Source organism: Ailuropoda melanoleuca, chromosome 11 (assembly GCF_002007445.2).
Source record: "Ailuropoda melanoleuca isolate Jingjing chromosome 11, ASM200744v2, whole genome shotgun sequence".
Lineage (NCBI taxonomy): Eukaryota > Metazoa > Chordata > Mammalia > Carnivora > Ursidae > Ailuropoda > Ailuropoda melanoleuca.
In genome coordinates this window covers 6,904,414-6,910,413 of record NC_048228.1, presented here as the reverse complement: position 1 = coordinate 6,910,413, position 6,000 = coordinate 6,904,414, and the positions used below count along the sequence as shown (strand labels likewise).

At 53.9% G+C, this 6,000-nt stretch overlaps 1 protein-coding gene across 1 annotated transcript in view; it reads right to left on the bottom strand.

Moving 5' to 3' along the window:
- Positions 1–6,000, bottom strand: part of PIK3CD (phosphatidylinositol-4,5-bisphosphate 3-kinase catalytic subunit delta) — a 49,902-nt gene that overhangs the window by 30,954 nt on the left and 12,948 nt on the right. The window lies entirely within an intron of this gene.

Sequence of the window (6,000 nt, the reverse complement as noted above, 5' to 3'; positions counted from 1 at the left end):
GGGGCGGGGCGCCGGCAGGGGGCGGGGCCAGGACCGCCGCGTCGCGGGCACCGTCCGCAAATTCTCTCAGCCCCAGACAGGCGGAGTGTCGGAGAGCCCGCGACCGCGGGGAGCTCCGCGGACGCCGCTGCAAATCCTCCCCGACCCCCGCTGCTCCCGCTGGGCCGGTGAGGTGTGCGCCTGGAGTCCGGAGCCCCGCAGTCGCCGCGGGACCCCGGGCGGCGTGCTCGCCCTGGCCCTGACCCCCCCTCCCGCCTCGTAACCGGAGGACAGAAAGTGCCGTTTGCAAAGGGAACGGGGCTGGTGGTCCGCCAAACCACTGTCCCCTCCCTGCTTCCCAGGGAGTCACCAGAATCGACGGGGCACTGGACCTCCTTCACTGATCCGGAGCCGGGGTCACCCGCGTAACTGGCCATCCTGGGCTCTAGGCTTCCATCCAGCGTGCGGGCTGTTCCCCAGCCGCTGGGCCCTCCTTTCCATCGGGGTTCCCCTTACAGGTCTGATTCAGAAGGTAAACGGGTTTGCCAGGGACCTTTGCTAATACATCCATCCATTCATTACAATGAACCACGTGCGCGCTGGCTGGGCGTTGGCGCAATAAAGCAGTAACCCCCTCGCCCTGCACTTCGTACAGGGCTCCAGTGAATCCACGCATTCCCCTGAGAGGCGGGTGCTGTTTTCCCCCGGGTTGTAAATGAGAAACCCGAGGGCAAGCGATTGACCCTCACAGGCACACAAGTCCGCACGCAGCGGCAGGGCTAGCTTCGGAACCCCCTTGGTTTGGTACCGGACTACTATGCTTCTTGCCACGCAGTGTCCCGTGTCTCTTAGAATGTTCTTTGGGGTCCACAGCCCTAGACTTAAAGGTTTGCCACCGTGGAGCGCAAGAGGAGGGGAGCGTAAGTTCAGAATCACCCCGGGTGTCCCAGCAGGTGGACGAAAGTGGTTTGAGGACCATTCTGGTGGTCGTCGCCGCCTGCATCAATTGTTCCAGGTGAGGCGCCCCAGTCAGGACCCGTCCATCCGAGCCCCCAGAGCCTCCCTAGGCTCCAGCGTCACCCAGTGCCCCCGAGGAGGTAAAGGAGAAAAACAGCCCTAAGCTCCTGGAATCGTGAAGAAGCCTGAGAGGAGAGGACCGGGTGGCCGGGTTGTGGGGGGTCCCGCCACCCTTGATGACCTTTGTGTCCCCACCTCCAGTACCCCTCAACCCTGTCAGGGCCGGGTCCGGAGTCCCTGGCATCTCAGGGTGGGAGGAGGCAAGACCCCTCTGCATCCCAGCCCAGGATGTCACAGACACACTCACAAAGACAAACACTCCCATACACGTTCATACACACACACACTCAGGCACACGCCAAGTCACATACTCCCTCACACGCAGGCAGACACAGAGATCAAAGGCACACATGGGGGCTCTTTCACAAAGACACACTCCCACACACAATTATGTAAACTGACACACGATGACACAGACACACATCCATCGCGCACATTCACACACCGAACCTCACCCAGCCACCCACGCGGCGCAGCGTGGCTGTGCACTTGGCAGACGACGTCTGGAAAAGGCGGAGCCTGAGCCACCGGATGGGAACCGCCCAGTGTGCCACCCCGTCCACCCCAGGGCTGCACCCGGGGCTGCTTCTTTGCCTTTCACTCCTCCCACCCCCAGCTGGGAAGGGGAGCGGTGCAGCGGAAGACAGTCCGAAGGAGGTCAGGGTGGTGGAGGGCGGGCCTCCTGCTGAGCTGCCCTTGACTCACAGGCGGGGAGCCTAGGGGAGGGGGGGTGGGCGGGTGGAGGTGGAGTACCAGGATGAGACATAAGCCGCCTGAAGTCGTGGCGGGACCTTAGATAGGCTGACTGAGCTGAGGGTTTTCTCTGACAGCCGTCCTGGCCAGGGGTCGGTAGTATCCTCAACAAGCCCCAACCAGGAAAGGTTAATGACCCCATGCCGCCAAGCCTGGGGACAGATTCTCCAGGGGCAAACAGGCAGCTGGGTTAAACTCCCCCAACCTCACCGTGCCCACCCTTCTCCTTGGGGGCGCAGTCCTGCAGCCTTCCCTTTCTTTCCAGCATGGAAAGCCAAGTGCAAAGACGAGGTCCATTATCAGCAGTGGAGCTCAATGACGTGGCTTGGGGTTCAAACCGGGAGCGTCAGGTACTGGTTTCTCTGGCGCCCAGAGGAAAAGCCAGCATTCCTTGAAATGGCAGAAGCCACCGAAAGTCATCCTGCCTGTGTGAGAATGATGTACCGGAACTGCCTTTGCAAATCCAGAAAGACACGTCAGGTAATAATTGGGGAGGGAATGAAGTGAACGACTACAGGTGAGTGGAAGGTCTCTAGAACAGTGCCTGGTGTGTCCAGTCATTGCTTCAAAAGCGTTTGCTCTCACAGATGGGAAACGTGAAGAGACGGAGTGACGTGCTCAGCGTGGTGGAGGGGAAAGGAACACCAAAGTGCCCCGATTCCTGCCTCATTTGGGCTCAGGTATATTAACTCCTTTCTGAAATACAGATGAGGGTCTAAATAAATTAGTTTTTACCACTCTTAGGAAATCCGAGTAAATAGAGAAATTGGAGTCCCACCCTTCTACTTGCAACAACCAAAGGATTGGATCCTCTTTCTAAGTTCCCAAGCACAGGCCACATGAGCCTCTGCTCCCACCCATCAGAACCCTTTGCTACAATCAAAAACCCCATAAGAGGGAAACTTCTCTGCTCCGTTAGTCACTCCTCCTCCTCTCTCCTGACACCTCCAGGTAAGCTCACAGTGAAGAAATGTCAGCTTCTCCCAGCTGCCCACCGATATCCCAACCACCAGCCTTCCTGGAATTCTGGTGGGCTCTTCCTGTTCACCTTTGGCACTCTGCTTTGTAGGGATTTCGAATATGTCACCCCCAAATATGCCACTGTGGCATACTGATTATTTTGAATTAAAGGTATTTGAGAAACAGCAGTGCGAGAAGGGCACTCTGAACCTCCTTTGCCCCCCTGACAGCAGGAGATAAATCTCGAAAGTGAAAGGTACTCCTCCCTGTACAGGGGCGGGGCTGGGGTGGGAGGGATGGGGAGGGCAGAAGGCATCTTTATCACCAGAGACAGGGAATTTAGGGCCAAGAAGGCCATATAAACAACCTTGTTGCTTCACCATTTTACTACCCCAAGCCCGAACCCCTCTGTCTTGTGAATCCTTCATACATTTATTGTTTCTTTGTCTAAAAAGTACAAAGCTTCCTGCTCTGGTGACTTCTTTGAATCTCATATTTTTGTGGGGCTCCATCCTTTAGTAATTAAATTTGTTTTTCTCCTGTTAATCTGTTTTTTTATCTTAGGGTGGGGGATTCTCAGCCAAGAATTTAGAAGGGTAGAGGGGAATTTATTCTTCTTGCCCTACGGCATTTTTAGGTGCGATCAGATAAGATGTTTTAGGTGCGATCAGATAAGAACAGGAATGTCACAGTTGGTAAAAATAAGATGCAACTAACAAGAAAAAAACAAAAAACCACCCAGCTAAATGCTTTTAATTCTTTTAGGAAAAACAGGAGAACTCTGGAAAATAATCCTCCTCAAAGGGGAGAGATCGTTTCCCTAGTTATTCACATAATCCCCCCATGGCTTTGTCTCCTTGATCTTTTTACTCTCCAGGCACACAGACGAGGGAGCCTAATTACAGGAACTGGGGCCCCTGCCCTCCTGCCATCTTCACGTATTTCCATTAATCTTTGAGACTCACCCTCCATTAATTCAAAAAGTGGCTCATCTGTATTTAAAAAGCAAAGTTAATTAGAATCTGGAGCCTCTTTCTTTTTTCCTTTGGCCAATTCCCCAGGCTTCGACCAAAAGTCTGCCTTAATTGAGGCTTTTTGAGACTGTGACCTGGGGTGGAGAGGGGAGAAGCAAAGGAAAAAATGATGCTTGTGTTCACAGGGCTCGCTCTTTCAAGTGTATACCGAAAGCACTCATGCTTGCAGGGACTCTCTGGCAGAAGGCAGGAGCATGAGCCCTGGCATTAGATCTGGATTTGGCGGGGTTTGCTAACCACTGTGTCCTCGGCTGTAAAAGCAGGTGCCCTCCCACAGTGCCCAGCTCGGCCAGCGGAGGCAAACACCGAGGGGGCAGCCTCTGGAGGGGGGCTCCTAGCCAGGACCTCGCCACAGAGCATCCGGTGACACGGTGCGTTCTGCCACCGTTTCCTGGAGTCTGAGGTCTCTCCGGTTCCGGAATGTGATCCCGTGGGAGGGCGCCCCGTCTTAGACGTCTTTATATCTTTTATAGAAGGAAAGCTATTCCTTGTTTGTGGGGAAGATCGGTTGTGAATATGTACTGGGAGATATTAGGGACTAAGGGGATAAATGGGACCAACAGGGCTTTCATTGTGTGAGTCACCCATCAAGGCTCCTGAAAGATACCCTGGGGACTCCGGAAACTGATCTGGCGGCCGCTCCATGATGCTTCTAAATGCGTTTGAGCCTAACACCGCTTCTCACAACAAAGATTCCAACTACTTTAGGGTACGAGGCTCAGTTTTTAATGCATGATATATGCCCCTTCTAGCAAGACCTGATCCAGCCCCTCAAGACAGTCCCATGGGCCATCTGGGAAAGAAGGTGTCTCCAGCAACTTCTGTGAGATGGTGCGACCCGTGCCATGGAGGGAAGTGTCAAACCCGCTGGGATGGGTCGCGGGGACGGTTCTAGTCAACACACAAATGAAAGGAAATCCCAAAGCTGGCTCATCCATTTGATAGAAATGCACACGGAATTCACAAATACCGGGAAAATCATCTGTAAAAATTATTCTGTGTGAAGTGGATAAATCAGGCGGCACCAAGTACAACATTTACACACACGGGCTCCGTCCCCTGGTTACAAACACAGAGCGGGGACAGGCGGAGGAGGCCCAAGCAGAGCATGGAACCGAAGAACTCACGGCCAACCCAAGGCTTGCTCAGAGGCGGCCCAGTGAGCCCTTCATGAACGAGCTGGCCGGGAGCTGGCTAACAGGAGGACCGTTCTCCATATGAACCATATCCAGTCACTCGCCCCTCTTGGTACTCACACCTCTTTGCAGCCCCCACCACATGATAGCAGGATTGCTCTGTGTGACCAAAGGAATCCAGCGGAGTGATGGCAGGTCCCCTTCAAGATCAGGCTCACAGAAATGGTAGGGTTTTAGCCTTGCATTCTTTGTCTCTCTCGTCTCTCACTATGAGGTAAGCCGGCCGCCATGTTGTAAGGATGCTCAAGCTGCTCTGTGAAGAAGCCCACCTGGGGGGCGGAACGGAGATAGCTGGCCATCAGCAGGACAGTCACTGCGACCCGCCGACAAACCATCTCCAGACACCTGCAGCCCCAGCCTCTTCCGGATCCTGGACCCACAGCCACTGTCAGATGGTAATTAGTGTTTGTTGTTTCAGCTGCTATGTGTTGGGATCATTTGTTACACAGCAGCAGATGACTAATACACCATCCGCGGCTGCTGTGCTCCTTGCCGTGTGGCCCAGCACCTGCTCCAGGCTTAGTACGGCAGACGCCCCATCAATATTTGTGGCAGAGTAAATGATCGGTACAAACAACCCCTCTACTATAACTGTATGAGTCAGACATGTTTCTAAAGAAGAGGCAACAGGCTGAGTGAAAGAAACTGGCCACAAAAGACCACATCCTGTATGATTTCATTTACTCGAAATGTCCAGAATGGGCAAGTCCATAGAGACAGAAAGTAGACTCATGGTCGCCAAGGGCCGGGAAGACTGGGGAGAAGTGGGGAGTGACTGCGAATGGGTCTGAGGTTTCTCTTTGGAGTGATGAAAACGTCTTAAAATCAGCTCTGGTGACAGTTGTGCAATTCTGTAAATATAGGAAAACCGAGGAATTGTGCACATGAAGTGAAATATAAAGCTTGTTTTATTAAAAAGGAGGAGGAGGAGCTCAGGCAAGATCACTGGTCCCGAGTAAGGAGTGGCACCTAGGGAGGCTGGCCCCGGGCAAGGCTGGGGG